Below are 26,980 nucleotides of genomic sequence, written 5' to 3' on the forward strand. Positions count from 1 at the left end.
GCGTTCGCATGGCTAGAACAAAATACTAGACTGCGTGGCTTATAACCGACGCACAGTTCCGGAGTCCAGGTGGCCGAGATCAGGGCGCCAGCATGGTCGGCTGAGGACCCTGTTCTAAGCTGCAAGTGTCTCACCTTGTGCCCACACGGCAGAAGAGGGGAGGGATCTTTCTGGAGCCTCTTTTATAAGGTCACTAACCCTCTTTGTGAGGTTCCACTCTCATGACTCAAGCATCTCCCAAAGGCCGCACTAACACCATCACCTCTGGGGGGGGGGGGGTAGCATTTCAACAGGTGAATGCTGGGGGGACGCAAACATTCAGACCACAGTAGAGCTTCTCTGACCACAGGGGGTCTTCAGAGATGAAAGGGGGCCCGGTTCCTGCCACCTGTACTAACCCATCAGCCTCTTCCCACCCCCCCCCCCCGCCCCGGCACAGTGGGGGCTGGGCTTGGCTGGTTGCCGGAAGATTTTGAAATGAGCACTGTTTTTAACCAGTGACCAGTTCACAGATGTCCCCCACCCCGCCGCCCCTTCCCCTTCAAAACTGAATGTTCATAGTAAGCTGACTTCTCCCAGGCGGGCATCCTGGAGGGGGTGGGAGGAGGACCGAGCTGCACGGTGATGCCTGATCTTGCTGAGATCGACCCGAACACTCGGGCATCAGAGCACATCGGAGAAGCCACTCGGAGCCAAGCCAGGCATGCACGTAGAACCGCGGATCTCGCTGCTGCTCTGTCTCCAGGCACCGGGACCTTGGCTTTCCGTCACCAACGCGCACATTAACCGGAGGCTAGTGTAACAGAATTCACATTCCTCTCAGCCGTGACTCCCAACCACGCTGAGAGGCAGTACGCTTTCTCTCTCCTTTCTAACGCCGGAACTCCGTGCTGCGTTGTCAAGGAAAAAAGACTCCTACTTATAAAAAAACTCCTACTTATAAAAAAACATCCTTAGGGGAAAGAGGGAGAGATTCTTATCTGGAAACCAATGGGGCAAAAGGGCTAGCATTTTACAAGCTGCAATAAAAGTTGGGACAGCCTCTCAGAACGAGGCCAGCTGGGGAGGCAGGAGCTTCTAGGCAAGGAGGTCATGGTGCCGGCCGCCTCTCCGAGGGGTGCTGCTGGAGCTGATAGATGGCAGACGGTAGTGTGGTTTGCCGACTGCTCTCCCTTCCCTGCTGCCTGCACAGGGGGCCTGTCCCATCCCTGTCCAATTCCTTCCCTGCAGCCCCGCTGCCTTCTCCTCCTCTCCACCCTAGTGGCTTCTGAGCACTTCATTAACTTTTAAATCCAGCTATTTAAATGCTCACATTAGCCTAGCTCCCTTTTACCTAAAGGAACCATTAGGACATTGTGTCGCTCCTCATATGCTTAAATCATCTCACGCAGGCATCTGGAGAGGCGATCTCCATGATGCTACTTGAACTCCTTAGCTAGTAAGAAAGGCAGTAATGTCAACTGGCCGAACTGCCTCTTGAAATGGGAGCTGCTCCTAAGAGCATCTGGTCAGCTTCAGGGAGGCTGGAGGACGCCCCAGCCAGACTCATCCTTCCAGAACCAGATGGCCTCGAGTGTGTCCACCTGAGCTCAGCCGGGGGGACCTGGGTTCCACTTAATCACGTTGGCCCCGGACCACCAGTTAGTCATTCCTCATGTCTGATCTGAACTCCTCAAGCCCATACCCTCCCTCTTTGCAGGAAGGCACTTCAAATTACCGAACAAGCTTTTGGCCTAATTTCCTGTAGAGTAAAAGTAGTTTGTACCTTTTTGATGAAATGAGATTATTCCACTTCTTTCTCTTTTTTTTTTCCTCTTGGTTATTTCTACCACTTGAAAATGTGAAGACCAAAACTGTATATCATCATATCAGAAAGCCCAGAATACTGTTAAAAGTACACATAGCCACGTGGTTGCAAAGCTAGCCTCTGCGGCCAGACTGCCTATATTGAAATTCCCAGTTCTATCTCTTATTAGCTTTGTGACCTCAGGCAAGTGGCTCAGCCTCTCTGTGCTTCAGTTTTACAGCTGTAAAATGAGGATGATAACAGTATGTAGGGCACTAGCGTATCATGAGGTTAAATAAGCCAATAAATGTAAGAATATAGGTAGTACTAAACATTTTGTGCCATAGAAAAGTCTATTACTAAAAATGGGCAGAAGATATGAACAGATACTTTTCCAATGAAGACATACAAATGGCTAACAGACACATGAAAAAATGTTCAAAATCATTAGCCATCAGGGAAATTCAAATCAAAACCACACTGAGATACCACCTTACGTCAGTTAGAATGGCAAAAATTGACAAGGCAGAAGACAACAAATGTTGGAGAGGATGTGGAGAAAGAGGATCCCTCTTACACTGTTGGTGGGAATGCAAGTTGGTATAGCCACTCTGGAAAACAGTATGGAGGTCCCTTAAAAAATTAAAAATTGAGCTACCCTATGATCAAGTAATTGCACTACTGGGTATTTACCCCAACGATACAGACGTAGTGAAGAGAAGGGCCATATGCACCCCAATGTTCATAGCAGCATTGTCCACAATAGCTAAATCATGGAAGGAGCCGAGATGCCCTTCAACAGATGACTGGATTAAGAAGATGTGGTCTATATATACAATGGAATATTACTCAGCTATCAAAAAGAACAATTTCTCAACATTTGCAGCAACATGGACGGGACTGGAGGAGATAATGCTAAATAAGCATTATCTTATAGTGAAATAATAGCGAAATAAGTCAAGCAGAGAAAGACAATTATCATATGGTTTCACTCATTTATGGAACATAAGGAGTAGGAAGATTGGTAGGAGAAGGAAGGGAAGAGTTAAGGGGGGATAAACAGAGGGGGAATGAAGCATGAGAGACTATGGACTCTGGGAAACAAACTGAGGGCTTCAGAGGGGAGGGGGTGGGGGATCGGGATAAGCCGGTGATGGGTATTAAGGAGGGCACGTATTGCATGGTGCACTGGGTGTTATATACAAGTAATGAATCATGGAACTTTACATCAAAATCTAGGGATGTACTGTATGGTGACTAACATGACATAATAAAAAATTATTATAAAAAAAAGAAAAAAGAAAAACAAAAGTCATACAGATTGGAAATGGAAAGAAAAAGTCTACTATGGACATTAGTTCTTAATTTTCTTTTTTAAAAAGATTTTATTTATTTATTAAAGAGAGAGGGAGAGAGAATCTCAAGCCCGATGTGGGGCTTGATCCCACGACTCTGAGATCATGACCTGAGCTAAAAATCAAGAGCTGGATGCTTAACCGACTGAGCCACCCAGGCGCCCCTAGTTCTTAATTTTCTATAAATAAATATGATTTTCATTCTGAGCATCTCTCCAAACAGACTAGCAGGAAACTTACTTGCTCTGGTCTTCAGGGATTCCTCTGGGGAAGGGAGAGTCCTTGACCTGCTAGGCTGTCTGTGGGTCCGGGTCTGTCCACACAGACCCCTGCTAGGCCCCTATAGCTGCGGGTCCAGGGCTGCTGTGCTGGCTTTGGCCTGTGGCTCTGGCCAAGTTTCCCAAGAAGCCACATGCCAGGACACACATCTGACACTGTGGTACGTGTGGTATCCCCAGTACCGTGTACAAGGTCCGGAGAGCGGCCAGCACTCAACGCAGGCAAAGGAGAAATGAGAACACAGCTTGTGGGCACAGCACGGAGTCCTACCCATGGGCTTACATGTCCGTGCAAAGGCCGCAACTCCATCTCCAGGCAGCAAGGTTGGGTTTCCTTTATCAGGTCAGTTTACAGGATACAAAATGCAGTCATCCTTTCAGAGGTGAAAGAAAATTTAATCCTGACTATTATAGCTGAAGCTTATGACACAGAAAGATGTTCACAATAGTTCGTTAAATAAAAAAGCCAGGTTATAAAACAGAATCAAGAATGGTGTCTCTATGAGTTTCTTCGGCCGCTGGAACAACGTGCCACAAACTTTGTGGTTTAGAACAATGGAAATTTATCTGCTCACAGCTCTGGAGGCCAGAAGTCCAAAATCAAGGTGTCGGCAGGGCCACGCTCCCTCTGAAGGCGCTAGGGGAGGGTCCTTCTTGCCCCTCCAGCTTCCGGGTGCCGGCGCCTGGTGTCCCCTCGCTGGCCAGCGTCACTGCAGCCCTTGCCTTCACGGGGCGCCTCTCTGTGAGCGTCCTCTTCACGGGGACATCTTCATTCTTCATTCAGGGACATCAGTCACGTTAGCTGATTCCATCCACAATGATCCTATTTCCAAAAAAGGTCACAGTCTCGGTACTGGAGGGTAGGACTTCAATGTGTCTTTTTTGGGAGACACAGTTCAGCCCACGACAGTCTCTTTGTGTTAAATTAAAGAGCCTTCACCTTTTTCTTTTGTTTTTTACGATTTTATTTATTTATTTATTTTAGACAGAGAGAGAGAGAGAGAGAGAGAGAGAGCTAGCGAGCATGGGGGGGAGGGGCAGAGGGAGAGGAACAAGCAGACTCCCCGCTGATCAGAGAGCCCGACGTGGGACTCGATCTCAGGACCCTGGGATTACCACCGGAGCTGAACGCAGACGCTCAACTGACGGAGCCACCCAGTGTCCCGAGCCTCCATCTTGTTCAACAACAATAAACAGCTGCATCACTTTTTGAAACCACACACACACACACACACAAAACCCTTTATCTGAATGCGAGTTCACCCTTCACGCCTTTGTCACCCGTGCTAACACCTGCTGTCGCGTTGCTTGCATCCCTGCTCCCCCACTGGGTGAGCTATGCTGACACCTGAATGTGGGTTTCCTTCAATCTGCCTCTATTTACTCCTAGGCTCCCGCACACGTCTCTGTAGGCATATACTCATCACGTGGACGCGCATCTCCGGGGGAAGGTTTTGTCCCTGTTTTTTTTTAGAAAGAGTATTTTATGTGCTTTTTCTGAATCTTGCTTTTCTCACACAATAACATCTGGCAGAAGTTATCCACGCCACTCATAAGCCTCTAAATCACTACTTTTAATGATGATATAATATATTCTGCCGTGTGGGCAACGGCTGAAAATGAGCAGTGATTATGTCAAGACACTTGGGGACAGGGGCTCTTGTCCACCATCTTTGTGCATGTGAGGCGAGCACAGAACCTGAGATAGGACAGCTCTTCAATAAGCATGGGTGTCTCTGCCTCGTAGCTGACGTGTTCTCCAGAAACTCTTAACTAGAACTGGTACCACGTGCATCCCCTTATTCCTGCTTAAAAAGGACTCTGCCATTTCAGTGTCCCAGAGGCTAATGCTCAATGCTCTACGGAAGCCGTCACATTTTGTCACCCTAGGGGCCCCGTGTTAAAACACTCCTGCAGGTGAGCATGGGGCTGGGAGGGGTGAGCATTAAGCTATGCAGCTCGCTGGTCAGGCTGAGGATTCAAAGCCTAATCTATTTATCCCCCAAGACCATCTCTCTCCTCCACACTTGCTTTCGTAAGAGAAACGGGGTCTCCTTTGCTAGAACTGGCTCGGAAAGTCTAGACGCGCTTGTTCCCAAATCCACCCCCCGAAATTCCATGACCACTGCAAATAGACAAAGCAATGAAGCAGACCAAAAAATTAAAGAATTTGAGCAACCCACGACCCCAGCCGTCCTGCAAAGAATGGCTGTAACTCTCTGTTGCTTATTTAAAATCCGTGACTTAACTTCCGAGTCCGATGTGTCACGCCTAAGTGTCTAATTTCTAAGGAAATAAGAGAAACATCAGCTCATGCGTGACTGGGCAGTGACTCATCAGAAAGTGGTGAGAGAGGCAGAAGCCTGGGGTGTCAGGCATGGACCTGGGGGAAAACATCAGTGACCCCTGAAATTATACCAGGACCCCCCTCTGCATGCCCACCCTTTCTAGGAACCTGGTTCCTAGAAAGATCATTGAGAGCCTTTGATAAAAACCCCATATGAAAGTTCCACTGCAGCCCATGTTTCCTTTAATCGTCAGTAAGTTCATGAGTAACTGACAGATCCCCAGTGACCACAGAGCATTGCAGTGAGGAAGGGATGTGAATTTCAAAGGCAAGTAAGCGGTGCCTAGAATTTCCCTTTCTTACCTTCATTAAAGAGCAGAGAGTGCAGTGCTTCTCAGCCCAGGCTAAGCATCTTAACCGCCTGGGAAACTGTACGAGGACTGACGCCTGCATCCCAGCGAATTGGTGCTGGACGCAGCCGAGCATCGAGCATCTCTAAAGCTCTTCATGTGACTCTCACGTTCAGCAGAGGCTGAGACCCGTGTCCCTAGAAGGTTCAACTGGAAGGGATTACATTTGCTAAAAACTAGAAGGACTGTCTGCAAAATAAGATAAAATTGAGAATGAGAAATAACTTCGTTTGAGTGGCAACACGGCCTTCTGTGGTCTTGCTCCCAGCCCGCCCTCCAGTTCTTCCCTGCGCCTGCTTACCGCAGGGGAAGTGAACTTTCTCCACATAACCCACCCTACTTGTCTTCTCCGTTGCTCTGTTAATGCTTTCTCTCTGCCAGAAAACTCCCTTCGTGACTCCTGCTCATTCTTGGCAATTCGACCTAAGAGGTCCATCTCAGTGAAGCGTCCCTATGATCCCGTAAGGTGTGGACCCACTGGATTGCATTTAATGATCTGTTTTGGTGCGTGTTTCTCCACTTGACCTCAGAGAAACCCATAAAAGCGGAGACTGCGGGGCGCCTGGGTGGCTCAGTCAGTTAAGCGGCTGGCTCTTGGTTTTGGTTCAGGTCATGATCTCAGCGTCCTGGAATTGAGCCCTGCATCTGGCTCCACACTCCGCATGGAATCAGCTTGAAATTCTCTCTCTCCCACTCCCTCTGACCTTCCCCCCTCTTGCTCTCTCTCTCTTTCAAAATAAATATAAAAAGAAAAAAAAAAGCAACAGACTGCCCATTCATTGTGGGTTCCCATCACCTTGGCCAGCAGCAGGTGATCACAGACAATCAGTAAATGAGAATTAAGGGCAGGGGTAGGAAGCCTGTATCAGTTACTCATTTAGTATAATAGTGAGAAATGTAGAACCTTGGCAGTCATACGCATTTAAGAAAAAAAAAATTGCTTTGTTGATGATAGCGCCCAAAAGCTTAAAAGAGAACACTATGGGGAAAGGGGGCAATGTAGAGCTAGTTGCATCTTATATGGTGTTTATAAATCTATTTGCATTTTCCCCCTTTGTCCTTATTGTAGGAAGCCAAGTAACATAAAGGTATCCTAGTAGCCACATTATTTTTTTCAAGCCTGATGGAAATTTAAGATACTTCGTCTCCGCAACCTGTCCTACAGAAGAAACCCCTTCCCTTTGGGAGATTGCAAAGCCCTGTAACACGTAGCTGCAAATGTTAGCTGCCCACCCTAATCAATTTCTTGCAAGCTCTGTAGCCAAATGGCAGTGACACTTCAGAAATACCAGAACCTGGTAATTTATTCCTTGACTGTCTTCCCAGACAATTAAGGACCTAGCGTCTCCTGTGTGCTAAGCAACCCTGGGGCTCTTCTTTCCAGCGACTTCACAAGAAACACTGTCAGAACTCCTTACAAACAGTCAAGTCTGGGAGAGGCCCCTGGAGAGCGTCTGCATTGGAGCAAATGGTGCTGGTGACAAAGCAAAGGGCAAACTTCTGTGATGCACCACATATACTGTTAAAGATGGAGTTCTCGTCCATGGTTTCTTGCAATCGTGTGTCCCTCTGAATTAGACTTTGCAGGATGACAGCAATTCGACCAAGAGTGCCTGGATGACAGATGCTTTATGTACACTGTCAAGTTTATTGGGGGTACCATCCAGGCGATTCTGCTGTACCAAGCATTGGCAAGCCTGCTGAGGGCTGTAGACAGCCACGCCAGCTGAGGAGGGAGTAGAACTGTGGGGTGGTCAGCATTCAAAGGGAGCTGAGAGATCATCTAGTCCAGCCTCTTCGTATTGCAAAGGAACTACGACCAGAGAGCACAGTGGTTCTTGCTGAAGAATCACACGGATGGGCATACATATGTCCAATCTAAAGGTGGGGACAGAAACTGAGGTCCTCTGCCTGCACAATCGAGATTGGCTACTTGTCCTGTCCAAACACACCAGCTGATTTTCAGAATTTCATTTGACTCTTCACCCTGTAGGCAGCGTAAGGATGACTGGTTGTATCAACTTGGGCAAATCAAGTCCGAGCTGTACAAATGGTCCATGTCCAGTTGCTCCTGCTCTGCATCCCTAATATGGCTCAAAGCCACCAAGTAATCTGGGCTGGCAGCCAGTTAGTTTGTTGTCGCTCGCCGAGTCTGGCCGACCCTTATCTTTGACCTAAAAATTCTCCAGAGTCAGTTCTTAGAATTTAAAGAGTTTCCAACAGGTATGTGAGAGAAGCACTTCTATTAAGATCTTCGTCTCTTTTAAAAAAAAAAAAAAGGAATAAAGGAGGAGATGGAAACCAAAAGGAAACGTCATCATAGTTCTCTTTGTCTTGCCTTCCATCTCGGAAGGAAATGCGAGTCTTGTCTAGCAGTGCCTTAATTTCAGCTGAACATCATTCGTCACTCAGAGCTATTGGGGTATTTTAGAGAAGAATACAGAGTGGAAATTGTAAGTAAAAAACAAAAATATTTTGTGTTCTAAAACTAGAATAACTTTTTTTGGTAAGTTTTCTTCACCAAATAGAGACAAAATAAAGAGGAAAAGAAAAATGGAAGTGTGGTCTCATTAATGATTGCCTCCCCAACCCATACACAAGGGCCACGTGTGGACAACACGTGCATTTATATACATACCTGTGTACCCTAAATCTCAATGTCTTATATGTATCATGATTTCATAACGATACTACCTTTTCCCTTCTGCTCTAAAGTAAAAAGAACAAAAACAAGTTTCTAGACGGTACCCTCTTGCCTAACTTTCCCCACCCTCCATAATGCATCCGCCATCTTCAAAGAGTTGCCATCCAGGTATAGTATCATGTCATCTGCACAGGGTGAGAGTTTGACTCCTTCCTTACCGATTTGGAAGTCTTTTATTTCTTTTTCTTCTCTGATTGCTGTGGCTAGGACTACCAGTACTATATTGAGTAAAACAGTGAGTGTGGACATCCCTGTCTTATTCCCGACCTTAGGGGAAAAGCTCTCAGAAAACCCTAAGGACTCCACCAAAAAGCAGCTAGAACTGATCAATGAATTCAGTAAAGTCACAGGATACAAGATCAATGTACAGAAATCTGTTGCATTTCTATACACCAACAAGAAAGCAGCAGGAAAAGAAATTAAGAAAACAATCCCATTTATAATCACACCAAAAATAATACAATATCTAAGAATAAATTTAACCAAAGTGGTGAAAGACCTGTACTCTGAAAACTACAAAACACTGATGAAAGAAATTGAAGATGACACAAAGAAATGGAAACACATCCATGCTCATGGATTGGAAGAACAAATATTATTAAAATATCTACACTACCCAAAGCAACCTACACATTTAATGCAATCCCTATCAAAATACCGATAGCATTTTCACAAAACTAGAACAAACATCCCAAAATTTGTGTGCAACCATGAAAGACCCCAAATAGCCAAAGCAATCTTGAAAAAGAAAAACTGAAGGCATCACAATTCCGGACTTCAAACTCTATTACAAAGCTGCAGCCATCAAGACAGTATGGTACTGTCACAAAAACAGATTCATAGATCAAGGGAACAGAATAAAAAATCCAGAAATAAACCCACAATTACATGGTGAATTAATCTTCAACAAAGAAGGCAAGAATATCCGATGAGAAAAAGACTATCTCTTCAGCAAATGGTCTTGGGAAAATTGTACAGCAACATGCAAAAGAATGAAACTAGACCACTTTCATACAGCACGCACAAAAACAAATTAAAATGAATTAAATACCTAAATCTGAAGCCTGAAACCATAAAAATCCTAGAAGAGAATGCAGACAGTAACTTTTGTGACAACAGCCATAGCAACTTCTTTCTAGATCTGCCTACCGAGGCAAGGAAAATAAAAGCAAAAATGAACTATCAGGACTTCATCAAAATAAAAAGCTTCTGCACAGTGAAGGAGACAATTAACAAAACTAAAAACAACCTAGGGAATGGAAGAAGATATCTGCAAATGACATATCTGAGAAAGTGTTAGTATCCAAATACTAACTAAAAATAAAGAACTTTTACAACGCGACACCCAAAAAGCAAATAATCCACATAAAAATGGCTTTTAAAAAAAATGTTTATTGTTCATGTCTTGAACAGACATTTTCCCAAAGAAGACACGCAGATGGCCAGCAGATACAAGAAAAGATGTTCAATCACTCATCATCAGGGAAATGCAAATCAAAACTACAGTAAAATATGAGGTCACATCAGGAAGACTAAATTCAACAACACAAGAAACAACAAGTGTTGGTGAGGATGTGGAGAAAAAGGAACCCTCGTTCACTGTTGGAGGCAGTGCAGACTGGTGCAGCCACTGTGGAAAACAGTATTCAGGCTCCTCCAAAAGTTAAAAATAGAACTACCCTGTGAGCCAGTAATTGCACTACTGGTATTTACCTCCCAAAATACAAAAACACTAACTCAAAGGGATGCATGTACCTGATGTTTACTGTAGCATTATTTACAATAGCCAAATTATGGAACCAGCCTGAAGGTCCATCAATAGATGAATGGATAAAGAAGATGTGGTATATATACAATGGAATATTACTCAGCCATAAAAAAGAATGAAATCTTGTCATTTGCAACAAAATGGATAGAGCTAGAGAGTCAAATCAAAACCACATTGAGATACCACCTTACACCAGTTAGAATGGCAAAAATTGACAAGGCAGGAAACAACAAATGTTGAAGAGGATGTGGAGAAAGGGGATCCCTCCTACATTGTTGGTGGGAATACAAGTTGGTGCAGCCACTCTGGAAAACAGTGTGGAGGTCCCTTAAAAAGTTAAAAACAGAGCTACCCTATGACCCAGCAATCGCACTATTGGGTATTTATCCCAAAGATATGGACGCAGGGAAGAGAAGGGCCATATGCACCCCAATGTTCATAGCAGCAATGTCCACAATAGCCAAACTGTGGAAGGAGCCGAGATGCCCTTCAACAGACTAATAGATAAAGAAGATGTGGTCCATATATACAATGGAATATTACTCAGGCATAAGAAAGAACGAACACCCAACATTATCATCAACATGGATGGAACTGGAGGAGATTGTGCTAAGTGAAATAAGTCAAGCAGAGAGAGACAATTATCATACGGTTTCACTCATTTATGGAACATAAGAAATAGCAGGGAGATCAGTAGGAGAAGGAAGGGAAGAATGAAGGGGGGGTAAAGAGAAGGGGGAATGAACCATGAGAGACTATGGACTCCAGGAAACAATCTGAGGGTTTCAGAGGGGAGGTGGGTGGGGGGATGGGCTAGCCAGGTGATGGGAATTAAGGAGGGCACATATTACATGGAGCACTGGGTATCATACGCAAACAATGAATCATGGAACACTACATCAAAAACTAATGATGTACTGTATGGTGACTAACATAACATAATAAAAAAAAGTATAATGCTAAGTGATATAAGTCAGAGAAAGACAAAGACCATGTGGTTTCACTCATATGTGGAATTTAAGAAACAAAACAAAGGAGTAAAGGGAAATAAAGAGAGAGAGAGACAAACCAAGAAAAAGGCTCTTAAGTAGAGAGAGCAAATTGATGGTTTGCCCCAGAGGGGAGGGAGGTCGGGTGATGGGTGAAATAGGTCTTGGGGATCAAGGAGTGCACTTTGCGTGACGAGCACTGGGTAACGTATAGAACTGTCGAATCACTCTACTGTATACCTGAAACTAATATTACACTGTATGTTAACTGGAATTTAAAAAAAAAACTTCAAAAACACTTAATATAAATAAATAAATAAATAAATAAATAAATAAATAAATAAATACACAAATTTTAAAAAATAAAATAAATAACTTAAAAAAAAAAAGGAGTTGCCATTCAAAGAAGAAAAGAGCATGGACACATGAGCCAGGAAAGCCTCTTCTGGGGCCTCTGATACAAAGTAATTTTCAAAGTAAGGCAACCAGGAAGGCCTCAGATTGTCCCTTTCAGGAAGAGTTTGACTTTTGCTTTAAAAAAAGTTATGATATATTCCTTATTTGGATGGTACACCTACCCGTGGTCCTTTTCTTCATTAAATAGCCTTGAAATGAACAAATCCTTTGACAGACTTTAAATCGAAATGCTTGAGACATGGTCACAAGTGAGGAGCATGTGAACAGGACGGGTCCCCACACAGCAAACACAACATGGCGCCCGGGCTGGAACCAGTGACTGTGTCATGATCCCCAGACAACACTGCTTTTAGTTTTCAAATGACTGAGAAAAACAATCTGTAAATGAAGCTACAGCATGTATTGCTCAATACATGATCACCCCAGTCTCCCCTTACTCAGAGCACCTTTCTTCTTTCCTCAGGGATTCGGCCATGTCTCCTGTCCTTGCTTGTGTTGGTTGCCCTGCGCCGGGCAATCCTTCTGCACAGATCTCAGTACTAATGCCTTTTCACCTACTTCGTTTCTTAGGTCCTTGTATCAGTCAGCTTTCAGTAAGTTGTGCTGTGCTGACAAACAGCACCTAAATTGCAGGGACTTAAAACAGCAAAGGTTTCGTTCTCACTTGTGTTAAATGCGCTTCGTGTTGGCTGCGGCTCTGGTCCCCAGATGCTCACCCGGGGCCCAGGCTGAGGGAACAGCCCCTATCAGAGGCCCACCATCCTCAGGTCAGAGGGAAAGAGAAAGAGCAGAAGAGCGTGGTGGCTCTCATGGCTTCTGCTCAGAAGTACAGGTATCAGTCTACTCACATGCTAGTGACTCGTGCTCACGTGGTCAAGCATGACATGACTGGCATGGAGTATGTTCCCCCCACAGGAGGACTCGGAAAGGAGGGGCCCTGCGGGGAGAGAGAGGTCCAATGGAGGGGCAGTGAATATTTTGAACAAATATTGCAATCTGTCAGTAAGCCTTTGGTGGCCACTTTGAAAGAAATTAGAGAATATAGAGAATATGGTCATTCTACCAAAAAGCAGTATTTGCTCTACCAATAACACATTTATACCCCACTGCTCTGTTGGTGTGCCTTTCTGCATATTTAACAGCTTTTCCTTTAAATGCAAAATTATATGTCATTTTTGGAGAGATTTTTAAGTGTCACTTAAACTCAGTCATGTAGCTACCGACACACTTGTGACTCATGGAAGTAGCATCCATGTGACAGCCAGACTGTCTACTCACACGCAGGCAATGGGAATGGTGTCGGCTGTTTCCTGGTCAACAGCAAGCAAAAGACATCATTGTCTGGAAGATGCGTTTCAACTGCACATTTGTTGAAATGTGAAAAAAAGGTATATTAAAATCAATGATAGATGATATTTGTGGGCATGTGTGTGTAAAATGAGATTGGCTGATCAGTTCTTGAACGTTCTTCATCTTTGCTTCTCAAAGTGCAGCCTCTGGTTCGGAGCTCTTCATGCTCCCTGGGAGCGGTTAGGAACGCAAAGTTGCCCGCCCCAGCCCAGACCCACTGACTCGGAACATTAACAAAATCTGCAGATGTTCCTCATGCCCATTTAAGTACGATAAGTCGTATTCTAAATGACGTCGGTGTCATAGCTGGTAAGTGCATCATACCAGAGTGCACACACACACGCACACACACACGTGCATGCACGCAGATCATGCAGACCATCCCACTCCTCCGTGCATCCTGGAGCTCCAGCATACGGGGCAAGAGGAAAGAGTGTCAGAGGTTATCCCATTCAGCAAGACCAGAGTGGTGACAAGGACAGACTGGATATCTCAAGCCTGGCCACACGTGAAAATCACCCGGAGAAGTTTTTTTTTAGAAATACTGAAGCCTGGGCCTCGTTCTCAGAGATTCATTTGGTTTGGGGCACCAAAGGTTTTTAAACACTTGACTGATGTGCGGCGTGGGTGGGGCTTCCCATTCAGAGGGCTGGGAGCAGCGGGGCCGGAGGGAAGGTCTGGGTGTGAGCTGGGAGCGGAGCTGTCAAGCTCTCCTGTGAGCACCTGAGTCCTCTCCTGTGAGCACCCTGTCTACGTAGCTCCCAAATTAGGGGCAGGAAGGAGATCGATGTGTTGCATAGGGTTTAGAGCTGACGGGAATTAGGATCAGAGTCGCATAATGACTCTGGATTTAATTTGATTGCAAGTTCACGTGTAAACAGCCCACACACACCTGATACAAGGAAACCATACTAACTTCCAGTCCAAAGACCCGGATCACCTCTTCTTTACCCCTAAATAAACCGGCTAAGTGCCCCAAGCCTCAGTGCTCTCTTCTGTTAAATGGGCTTAGAAGTAGTAACTGCCACCTGTCTTCCCTCCACACTTCCGGGATTCTGTGGTTTACAAAGATGCTCTTTACGAAATGGAACTTCCTAAGGCGTCATACAGAGACGAGGCATGTTATTTTTGCACACATTTTTAGAATGATTTTCAGTTCATTTTATCTCTCTAAAGAGCTACTGATTATTTATGTTAAAAAGAGGCTGCCTTGGGGCTCCTGGGTGGCTCAGTCTGTTAAGTGTCTGACTCTTGATTTCAGCTCTTGATTTTGGGGTCCTGGGATTGAGCCCCGCACCAGGGAGGCTCTGCTTTCAGCGGGGAGTCTGCTTGTCCCTCTCCCTCTGCCCTCCCTCTGCTCCTGCTCTCTAAATAAAAATCTTAAAAAAAAAAAAAAAAGAGGTTGCTTTTTACCTTATATCATTTGAATGTAGGTAAACAAGCCAAAATTAGGAGTTTCAAATTGGATTCCTTGAGGCACTGGGGTTTACTAAATTTGGGTTCCACAAAGTATTTTTCAAGTACATCTAGGGTTGTGGTTTTCGTTGTAGTTTTGGTGATTTTTTTATTTCCACACTTTAACCAACTTACAAGAGGATATATTATCTGAATTTACTTTGCCTTCTTCAACTTTCAAATTATGCCTCCATCTTATGGTGACATACATGGTTCTATGTAAGGGAAGCCTAAAATTACATTAGAAAATAAGCAGTAAAAATATTGCCACCCGTGGGCAGAATATTTGGAATGTAATTTGTTTTAGTATTGTTATCATTTTTCTCTGAATTCATTTAAGGACTTTTTACTATATGTATATATATATATATATAAATATATATATATATGGGCAGGAAGGATATATATATATCTATATATAGCTATATATATATAGTAATACTCGCTTTTGCAGGCAGTTAAAGCCGTACAATTGAAGAGAGTTTCATATATGTGTGTGTATATGGAGATACACATATATACTCATGAAGACTCATATTCACAAGTAGTAATTTTGAGGAGATGGTGAACTTCTGACATTTTTCAAAGCTTCTTGGGTTGTCAAGGTCATGGACATAGAATGAACCCACCTGTCCTATCTGGGCGCCCATCAATATAAACACCCGGGAGGATGGCATTATTACTGGAACAAGTGGCTTTTCTTCATGTCTTCTCCCTTTGAAATATCTAACCATCTCGGGTTGGGTTACAAATGTTGGCAACAATCACCCAGACTTTCGAAGTGAAAAAATCACTTGCACTGAAGCCACTGACAACAGGATAAAAAATTCATCCAAAATTTCATCCAAAAGGATAAAAAATTCAAAAGGGAGGATGAATGTTGGCTCGCCCATATTTCTTTGCTCAGGTGTCAATACTACATCTCGGCAACGTTCCCAAATGACTACTCCTGCTCGATGACGGGGGAGGAAGCGTGGCAGCGATCATTCATCTCATGGGGAAAGTGGTACGTGCGGTGAAAAAACCCATCTGTCCATGAATCTCGACTTCTACGTTGCGAGATGAAAAATAGGATTCACCGCAAGTAAGAAGATGAAGGTCCCTCTATGATCTTTCTTCCTCCCCCCAGTTCCACTTTTCATCTTTAAACAAGTGATATTCTGACCAAAAACAGCCATTTTTACCTCCAATCCCACTGTATGTTCTTGGAAGTGAGAGACGATCCCAGAGCTAAAAGCGAGCAGCTCAGACGTCCTCACGGCGCTGGTGGGGACGGCACACGCCGGAGAGCCCCTTCACCAAGCACCCTGTCCTCCGTCCTGTCTACAGGGGAACGTGAAGGAGAGCAAGATACTCCACAGGGGACCACGCTCGGCACGCGAAAATCCTGAAAAGAGAGAAGAGAAAGTAGAGCTAATCACAGGAATGAAAGCACTTGTTTTCCTTTGTAGGTTTGTTTTGGGGGGCGGCGGAGTGGTAGGGGCTCAGGGGAGGCGAGACCTGTCTCGAGCTACGTTGTAGAAATTAAGAGTTACATAAGGTAAGTAAGATAAAAGGGAATAAAGCATTCGTGTTAGGGAATCTTTGTTTTCAAAACAACTCAATACTATCTACGGTGTGAAGGGATAATCAGGAAAAGGTAGTTCTTTCAACTCAAGTAACAAAGAGAAAACTCAGCTTTGATCACTTCAAAGGAAACCAAATACTGCAAATGGGAAAACCTTAAGGACAGATGGAGGAGAGGCAGAGCTTGCAAGAGGCTAGTAGGCAAGTAAAACGGCCCTCGGAAGACGCAATAACATGAGCCCAAATCCCGTATATACAGCTGTGGTGTGGACGCGCTGCTGGGTTCTCAGTCCGGGATGTCGGCAAGCCTGCAATCCGGGGGCGAGCAGCTCTGGGGCCTCGGATGCACCGTGTGATCAGAGAGAAGAGAAACCAGATGCAAGCCTGAAGGGGAGCCGGGGCTCATCAATTTAAGTCAGGGAATTAAAGGTTGTGAATAATTAGGCTGCTATTTTTAAAAACTGGGTAGGGAGACAGCGTAAATCATCAGGACGCATGAAAAGCGAGGCTTGGAGACATCTGATCACCCTGCGAGCACATAGCGCTTGTCGTGGCCAGATGTTGTGTCTCGGTCCACACCCTGGGAACATAACCTCGATCTTCAGCCACATCCCCAAACCGAGCCTGAGATGATGCTGATCGGCTCCCCCTGGACGACGGAGCCGCTTTGACGTCAGGAACGTGAATCAAACGTGTAGAGATAATGAAGCAACTCTAACCCACAGTGCAAATACTTCGGTGTAGTTTAGGAATAAACTATGTGATCACCATTGAAAACAAAATACGTGTCATTTAAATCATAAGAAACACACACAGGATTTCAGCACATTAGAGTATGTGCCATATCAGCCCTGGGGTAGGATTTGAAATTTTCAGTCCATGGTAGGCTGTGGTTTTCATTTGAAAGGAGTAAGAGAATTTGATGAAGTTGTCAGAGAGGGTTTGCTAGTTTAAGAGAACTTGATTTAGGCACCTCTACATTTCTAAGAGCCAAGCGCTTAGAAGGAATTTGCTTGTTGTGTTTGTAAGTCTGTCCTGACAGGAATACAAAGTGCTTCAGACATACTAAATTTTGAGAATAGAGTTTTAAGATGCTTGAGGGACTTTAACTAAGTAGGTTTCTAAGTTTGGTTGGTTATTTAGGTGAAACTCGTTCATTTAACTTATGAGTTAATCAAACAAATATTTAAAAAATAGACTTTCAACTTTAAAAACTGAGCACTGATTTATACAAAAGTTATTCTAAGTAGTCTTTCCCGACACAAAACCTTTACTAAAATTTTTTTAAATCTAAATTACTATACACCTCAAATAGATTCAGAAAGGGTCACATTTTGCTTTGAAATAAAAGTAGGGTTGTTTTATTTTCTCCAATAGCCCTTTGAAGGGAGAAAGAACGATCACAATATTGCAGCTCATTTTAAAGCCCCTGCACACTGAAGACGTCTTTTCTAGGCTAGCATCTAGGTTGCAAACGTCCAAGTTACACTCAAGAACAATGCAATAACGGTGTTGTTAGCAGTTGGGTTGTTAAAAGCACGTCCACTGGCGTGTCTAATCAGTGTTTTCTACACAGTGACCAAAAGCAGTTTATACTCTGGCTCTTCTCTATGTCCACTTGAAACCTGAAGACACGGCGTTTTACTTACATCATTGTCAAGTGTCCTTGGACGTGACAGCTAAGACCACTCCATTTCTAGGAGATTTCTCCCCCTTGGGGCTAGAGAGAAAAGTAATGGCTTCAAAGCTAAAAGCTCTTTAACATGAGAAGGGCTTAGAACCCTACGTACACAAGGTAGGCTCCACACACCCATGGCCCCTGTTCTTAGTGCCCTAGCATCGAGCTTTCACTGCCTTAGTCCTTCGAGAGAAAGTACATGGCCAAGATTGGGAAGCAGGAGCCCTGGGAGGGCTTGGGACGGCATCTCCAGGGCTTAGAAGATGTGGCCGCTCTTGGGGTTCAGGCATAACCTGCCTTCCCTCATTGAAGGACCCACCCCAGGCACAGCGGGAATGCTTTTCAGTAGGGACTCACTGCTCACACCCACCCATGTGCCCACCCATGTGCCCGCCCCCCGCAGGGACACGGGGATGTGTCACCACACCCACCCTCCCTGAGAGGAACCTGCAGCTTCGGGGTAGGGAGGGGACCCTTCAAGGAGACAAGGCCAGCCAGGCTTGGGGGTAGGACTTGATGCAGCATGCTGTCTCTTCTGAGCAAGGCGACTACCCGTGGGGTTTCGCGCTGCAAGCCCTGCATCCTGGGACACCTCTCAAACCCTGAAAACCAGGAGGGTTGTTTGCCCTACAAATAAAAAGCCCCGAATCTCCCTCTTCTGGGGGAGTATTTAGAGCTCCTCAACCAAAAGAAGGGAGTGGCCTAGAAGTCCTTGAAAAACGTGTCATTCAAAAACACAAAACCCTCTGTGTGCAGAAATCCGTTCTTTGCAAAAGAGGGAAGCGTCCCTCTGCCTGGGGCACAGCAGGCAGCCCTTGCTCGGTGGCGGATTCTGTCATCTGGTGGGAGGCCGTGTTTGATTCGAACAGTATTTGACTTCAGATCAGTGAAAGGAAAAGTTATTTCCCCTTCAGGCTGTGATGTTTTCATCCCCTTGTTTCCCATAACAACCTCCCCCTAGCCTAAACATGTGTCCCTTCACAAGACTCTCCTCTTGGCAGACTCTGTATTTTAAATAAAGTTCACGTTGCCACAGTCACGGGCTAACACGGTTCCATTTATAGATGCCTTCTCTAGGAGCCTTGGGCACCCCGATCCTCCCCCGGGGCCCGGAGAGGCTCGGCTGGCTCACACTCCCCAGCCCTGCTAGATGAAGAGCAGTCTTCAAGTGGGCCTCACACCTGGCCCTTAATGCCTGCTTCCAGCCAGCCCCCTCGCCCAGGGACAATGCTGGGAGACACCGCTGTCACCACTAGGGGGTTGGCTACTGGCACCTAGTGGGTGGGGGTCAGGAATGCTGCGAACAGAGCCTGCAATGCCCCGGACAGGTCCCCATAACAAAGAATCCCATGTCAGAAGTGTCGAGGGCAAGGAAGGCATTCTCGGGGACTGGTCCTTTAGCCCTTAGGGGACTTTGAAGACAACATGGCCCAAAGCTTGCACCTTTATCACATTCTCTAATAACAATTCTTGCTGTTTCAGAGGCTGAGAAAACCACCTTCCTTTTAGAGTGAGATAGAAGAGCAACTGACTTAAAAGCAAAACATTCTCATCCATGGAGGGAAAAAAGTCTCCAGGCCACCGCAGGTATCAGGAAGAATTAGAGCCCAGTAAAGGCCGTTGACAGGGGTGCTAAGGATGTCAGCGATGTCGCTGACGGTTTTGCAACCCCTCCCTCTGTCATAATTGTACGTTACCCTGTGACTAAAAGAGAAACAAGCAAAAGGGACGTTGTGCAGGGCACAGTTTTTAGCACAATACTGAACTCTGGGTTTTCTGGTTTGGTTTTGTTTTTAAAGATTTTATTCATTTATTTGAGAGACAGGGAGAGAGAGCATGAGCAGGGGGAGGAGAAGAAGGAGAGGGAGAGAGAGAGAATCCTCAAGCAGACTCCCCACTGAGCAGGGAGCCCGATGCGGGGCTCAGTCCCAGGACCCCAGGACCCCAGGATCATGACCTGAGCTGAAGGCAGACGTTTCACTGACTGAGCCACCCAGGCACCCCCTGAACTCTCTTTGGAACACTTTGCAAATTAGCTGTAAAAAAAAAAATCTATCGATACGTCCGCACAATGACCTGGACATAACTGTTCACAGCAGTATTATTCACAATAGCCAAAAAATCCAAATGTCCTCCAGCTGATGAAGGGATAAACAAAATGTGGTCTGTCCGTAAAACAGAATGCTATTTGGTAATAAGAAGGGATGAAGTCCTTTCACAGGCTACAACAGGGATATAACATGATGCTAAGTGAACACAGCCAGGCAGAAAGGACCACATATTGTACGATTCGACTAACATGAAAAGTCTTTTTTTTTTTTTAACAAAAGGCAAATCTACAAAAATAGCAGGTTAGTGGTTGCCTAGAGTTAAGAGAGGGAACAAGAACAGAGATTCACTGCAAATGGGCATGCAGGGTCTTTCTGGGGTCACGGAAATGTTCTAGAATTGGATTTGGTGACACATGCCCAGCTCCGTAAATTTACTAAAACTCATCAAGTTGTATATTGCAAGCAGGTGAATTTTATGATATGTAAATTATACCTCACTAAAGCTCTTACCAAAAAATCTATTAGACTTGAAAGGATTTTTCTTCCTGGTATTTGATAGAGAATGTTACAGAAAGAACGCTTCCCTGGGTTGGGGCGGGGGGAGGACATTATATCCTAGTCCAGATTCTACCTGTAATTACCTGCATTACTGAAGACAAGACACCGATGTGCTCTAGGACTGCTTCCCAAGCTGTACAGTGGCTGAGAGGCCTCGGGTACTGTCTGTCCCTCGTGCTGTGAGATTGGGTTAACTGACTACTCGTACTTCAATAGAAGAGCAGACAGCTACAGCTTGACTCGTGGGCCTGCGTCATTACTTTACAATAATCAAATCACGTTTGAAGTTCACTTTGGTTTATAGAGAGTGAGTGACTGGGCCAGTAGAAGTCAAGTCCGGGACCATATGCATAGCTGACGTATTCTCTCTTCCAAGTTCACCCTGTTAGCGGTCAGGAGGGGCTCTCCTTCCAAGCAGTATCTCACAGAGTCTCAGAGGAGGTCTGCAACGGCTCAGGGAAGGGCCAGGGTCGGGTCTATCCTCTGAGCTTCTTGATTCTCAAGCAGGTACACAAATGCCCAGGGGGGCTTCTCTCCTGCTTCTAAGTCAGGCCATGGTGCCCCTTCACCCACGTTGGACGACAGCCTGGCTGCTGGCATCATAAACTCATACCCCATTGCCTGCTTCACCCTCACCAGGCTCATCTTATTTAGGGGATGACCAGTGAAGGTGCAGGCAAGCGAGCAGGGTCATCCTTGGAGAACTCCTACCTTTCCAAAGCCTCAAGGAATACAACCCCCTTACAATCGCTCTATGCCTGCATGCTCAATGAGGAAGCAGGAAATGTCCACACCATGTATCTGGGGGGACTCCCCAGGCAGCACTGTTCCCACACTCACCAATAAGTCTCATCAGGTGGGCTAGGACACTAAAGCTTCCATATGCAGCTGCACAGGTTGTTGACTGCACAAGGAAACCCAGTCAAGGGGATGGAAGTAGAAGCTGAGCTCCATCCCATGCCTTGCTTGCTAAGTTCTGTGTAGGATGATGGCCACGCAGAGGAGGGGCACCTTTTATTAATTTTAACAAAGGCACTGTATGGACCGGGGGACCTCTGGACATTGCTGACCACTATATCTGTGGGGCATCAGATCTTCCCTCCCTAGTGTCCTCTGGACCCTCAGGAAGGACTGCTTCTGCCCTCTGCCCAAAGTCTCCTCTCCGGCTGCCTCAGGATTGATGGCTGAGCAGGGCCCAGACACCTCCTGGCTGATCCAGTTCCCATCCCAACCTTCTCTCCTCCTATACCTGAGTGGTCCCAAACTACCCTCTTTCTCCTCCAGTCAAATATAAAAATCCTCATGTGAATGTTTTCAAGTAAACCATGCCTCTTAGTCCACCTGAGACCCCCTCATACTGCAGAGGGACATAAGACCAGGCCCCCTTGTGACTGGAGGGCGGGGTACTTCGCCGGGCCTCGATACACATCACCAATTCGTGATATCCTCGCAGGACCTCACGGGACAGATCTTACTCTCCCTATTTCGCAGATGAGAAAACTGAGGCTTCCTATGAAGTAGAAGGATTCACCAAAGCCTCCCAGAACTCAGGGCAGCAGCAGGTCTGACTCTACCTCTCTTTCAGACTCCCTAGTTAGCTCTAGAATTTGCTTCCCTCTCCCCTTTGCCTTTCAAAACGCACTCACGCACACTCCCTGCTCAGACGGTGCCTCACCCGTCCTGACCTTCACAGTCAAACCGTGTACAAAGGGGCCTCTCCTGCTAAGCCTGCTTTTCCCTTCCCTTCACCATGCATGTGGTTCTCATTAAGCTCCAGTTACTTTTTAAAAAAGATTTTATTTATTTATATATCTTAGGGTAGGGGGGCAAAGGAGGAGGGAGAGGGACAAGCAGACTGCGTCCTGAGCAGGGAACCCGACTCAGGACTCCATCTCACAACCCTGGGATCATGACCTGAGCCAAAATCAAGACTCAGACTTCAACCGACTCTCTACCCAGGGGCCCCACACTCCAGTTACTTACAATGATTTCAAATGATGCCGAAGACGAAATCCTTTCATAAGAAATTTTGGAAACCCAATTTTGTCTCTCTGGCCCTTACGTATGAGCAGCCAGGAGAGCTCTGTACATCTGATTTTTTCAAACATACTGTAAAGTACCTTCTCACTACATAGAGAGAAGAGCATTGGTCTTCCTTCGTATCTCTTTTAGGTCCTTAAAAAGAGTGGGGGCCATCCGCACTCAAAATATCTTCCAAAATACAGTCACTTCCATTCCCACATTCCATTCACCCGTATCACACTTGGCATAGACTATTTAAGGAAGCATCAGTGACAATCACATCCCTCCACCATCTAACCTGCTAATCTTCCAAGGAGAGCTCCCCAGCAAGGGCAGACGCTTGACCAGGCTGCACTGAATCGGGAGGACGCGCTAGGAAGGCCCAAACTAAGGGCATCGTCAGCCAGAGGGTCCAACCTTTATACCAGCAGGTGGCCCACGTTTACTAGCGAGCGTGTTGTTTCAACGAGAGCAACTGACTCAGAAGACATAACCCATCCGGAAACAACTAATTATTTCTTCTGCTGAAACAATCCAGCTGGGTCTTTTGATACCATGTGACTTCACGATTCCTCTGAAATAATTTGCAACTGTCACCGCACTACTAAATCAGGGGGCATAACTCTCCCAATTAAGCACTGAAGTCAAAAAAGAAGAGGAGAAAGAAAGACACATCTTGTGGCATCTTTTGCTAAACTTTAAAGAAACCGAAGACCCGTTCTTGCCCAACGGTGACTGCCAGGTCCTGAGGGCGGTCCCAGCTTCACACGAGCTAACAGATGTTTGTTCTCGAGTACATCTTCCTCTCAACGGCATTTTGAGGATATTAGAAACTTCCTGACACAGTATTTCCGTGGAAATGGTTTTTCTCTAAGATTACATTGTTATCATAAAAAAATCCAACAAGCATTTTGCATACGCGTTGGCCTGTGTGAGACGGATGAGATTTAGCCACGGGGAAAGGTAGAAACTGCCCAGGGGAGCGTGGGCTCACTAACCCGGCCAGGATCCTTAAAACAGACCTGCTTCCCTTCCTCTTCCGGCCAGCCTCCTCCTGATATGCCTAGCCTAGACCCGAGGATTGGACCAGGGGTGATTCTGTCCTATTTGGCAATGGCTGTAGACATTTTTGCTTGTCCCAACTACGTATGCTAATGGCCTCTTGTGGGTGGAGGCCAGGGACGCTGTTCGACATCCTGCAACGCACAGGACAGCCTGCAACAATGGCCATATCCGCCCCAAATGTTAGTATATCAAGGCTGAGACCTGGGAGAGACAGAAGATAATTTGATGTAGGTTCATACCACTGAGATGAGACATGTTTTCTGCCTGTGCTGAGCTTACGGTCTACTTAGGGCAGACACGGAAACACACAGTTCCAGTGTAATACAGAAGTGTTCTCCCAAACAGGGAGCCCTGTACTGGAGACTCTGTCTTGTCAAGAACAAGGGGGAATGGACTTGACATGATCAAGGACGACGAAAGGGCTTGTCAGAGAATTTAAGTCTGCAGTGGGTGAGTCAGAACAGGCCAAACACAGGAGAGGGGGAAGGGATCAGCAGATGTGTGGGCACCTCTAAGCAGCTCTGCCTTCCCGAGTGGAAGGCAAGGTTTAGGGAGGCCCAGCTCCTGCATGACTTCGGATGGATGCCAAGCTTGGGTTGTGTCAACCAGGTCATCTTTGTGAGGGTCTCGAGTCAAAGGTCATCACCCTGATGCCTGGGTGGAGAATGAATGTAAGGGGAAGCTTGGAGCCAAGGAGACCAGGTGTGCAGTTACTCCAGGGGAGAGAGAAACTGGTCACAGGTGGTGGTCATGGAGGGAATGACTCAGAAACAAGAAACAAGAGGGTAAAATCTTGATGAATTTGCACGTAGGAAATAAAGAAAAGGAAGGTTCTAGAATGACCTCCAAAATTCTGGCTTGGATGACTGCTGCTCTCTGTGGATTACTCCTGAGACCTCCTGGCCTGCTGGCCCCTTGACCTCCTCACCTCCAATGACCTTTCTCCCCTCCAGCTCGGCCACCTACACAATAGTCAGGCCTTGCCATGGCCAGAAATTTCTATCGGAACTCCTGATTTCAATTATCCATTATTTGCCTTCCTCCTGATCAGCTTCTAGGATATTTGCTCAGCACTCTTGATGCACCAAACATCCAGTCTTTCTCACGCCCCCTCATCCACTGACCTACACTCTTCACTTTTCTGCATGTCTGTCTTAGAGCCCTTGATCCAGTAATAAAAACCACCACCGCGATCTCATCCTCCATCCTTTTCTTCTCTCTCCCTTCATTACCAATGCCTATCAGGACCTTCACCCTCACACAGGATCTCTCTGTATTCCTTCCTACAGCTGTATGTGAATCTATAACGTCTCAAAATAAAAGGTTTGATTAAAAAAACACACACTTTAATCCTGAATGATAGCAACTATCTGGTATGCCCACAACTGAAAAGCTAAAGGTATTAGATATACAGTCAGGCTGCTTCATGATCTCAAACCTTCCAAGGAGCCTCTCCTAATCGCCCTTTCCCTCTCTTTCACTCATCCCCAATTTTTATTATTGAGTCACATGTGTGCGGAACCCATATGGACCACAGGTTGATTTTGCCTTGGTCTCTGCAACAGAACAAGCCCACTTTTAGCATGTGTGCTAGAGGAAGCTAAACTCCCACCAATCTTCAAAGGACCCCGATCTTGCTTCTGCTTCCACCATCCAAAGAAAATTCTTTCAACAACATCACCAAAACCTTCATCTGCCAAATCCAGAGGAAATGAGTGAGAATATTACCTGATCTCCCATTACCATTTGACACATTCCCATCTCTGAAAACATTCTGCTCGCTTAGCTACTATGAGTCCACTGTGGCAGGTTATGAAAGTTCCAGCCTGTATGAATATGGAAACTGAACCATTCTTCTCTGCTTGTTTCATGCTGCATGAAAGGAAGGAAATACGAATGCCTCCCCACACTTCCCGGGGAGGTTGGAAGTCTAGGCTTCCCTGTTCTCCATGGAAAGGCAAGTCATCCATAGCTTCACTTGTTCTGGCTCTGAGTTTAATGGGCCATGAAGAGCAAGAAGAAAGTAGGTTTCCAGGTGTTAGGGGGTGTAAAGAGGGTGGGAAAGGGAAGCACAGGGAACTGGTGGAGGGGTAAGGAAGCAATGGAGAGATTGCTACCAGATGGGACCCACAGTAGGGAGGAGCTGATATCTGAGAAGTGCTGAGAAGGGGGAAAAGCCAAAATCCAGGCAGCACTGGGTAAGTGAACCCATCAGGAGCCCCCAGCAAGGAGCACTGCATTTGCAAGAGCTGAACCTTGCCTGACAATCACCCAGGCTTCTTTCCATGGAGAACTTTCCATTATCTGCACATGGATATCTTCCATTTTTCTACAACCTCACAAAAGAGAATTTCTCTCTGTCCACACCAGCACCTCATGCACTGACTCACCCAGTCATGCCCCAAGACTGTGTCTGTTTTCCATCCCATGTTTTAAATTTAAATTTCCATCCCATGTTTCCATTTCCATGTTTTAAAAAGCCCCACCCATAAACCCAAAGCATGGGATCTGGTCACAAAGTGGGTGTCTTCCTCCTAAACATCAAAAGGGAGAGAGACAAAATATATAAACTCGAGGGCCATGAGTTAGGACAGGTGTTAGTGTCCCTTGTAGTTTGGTGTGGACCTGGGCTAAGTTTTAATAAGATGAGAACAGAAGTGAGGAATGCCATTGTAGGCTGAATTGTGTCACTCCCAAAATTCATATGTTGAAGTCCTAATCCCCCGTACCTCAGAATGTGAACTTATTTGGAGACAGGGTCTTTATGAAGGTAATCAAGTTGAAATGAGGTCACTAGCGTAGGCCCTTATCCAATATGACTGTTGTCTCATAAAAGGAGGACACTTGGACATAGATGCATGGAGGGAAAATGATGAAGAGATGTAAGAGAAGACGGGCATCTACAAGCCGAAAGAGCTCTGTAGCAGATCCCTGCTCACAGCCCTACAAAAGAACCAACCATGCCAATGCATTGATTTTGGACTTCTGGTCTCCAGCACTGAGAAAGAATAAACTTCTACTGCTTAAACCACTTACTCTGTGGCACTTTGCTACAGCAGCTCTAGCAAACTTAGTACCACTTCCAGGTCATGACCCCAGAAAGGAACGTGGGTGAACTTCCTGGCCCATTTCCTTCCTTGCCCACCTGGAGCAGCTATCTTGGATCCAGAGGTGGAAGCCATGTGTTATTTGGCACAGCCACACCACTGTTGACAGAGCACCCAAGACTGATCCCCTCTGG

General features: G+C 45.8%; 1 protein-coding gene across 1 annotated transcript in view; it reads right to left on the bottom strand.

Moving 5' to 3' along the window:
- The window catches only part of ATPSCKMT (ATP synthase c subunit lysine N-methyltransferase), a 401,787-nt gene that overhangs the window by 26,912 nt on the left and 347,895 nt on the right, over positions 1-26,980 (bottom strand). The window contains exon 9 of the transcript XR_007191160.2: positions 15,984-16,186. The gene's annotated coding sequence lies outside the window, so the exon portion shown is untranslated. The remainder of the gene's footprint in view (positions 1-15,983; positions 16,187-26,980) is intronic.

The sequence above is a fragment of the Ursus arctos genome, unplaced genomic scaffold (genome assembly GCF_023065955.2).
Source record: "Ursus arctos isolate Adak ecotype North America unplaced genomic scaffold, UrsArc2.0 scaffold_15, whole genome shotgun sequence".
Lineage (NCBI taxonomy): Eukaryota > Metazoa > Chordata > Mammalia > Carnivora > Ursidae > Ursus > Ursus arctos.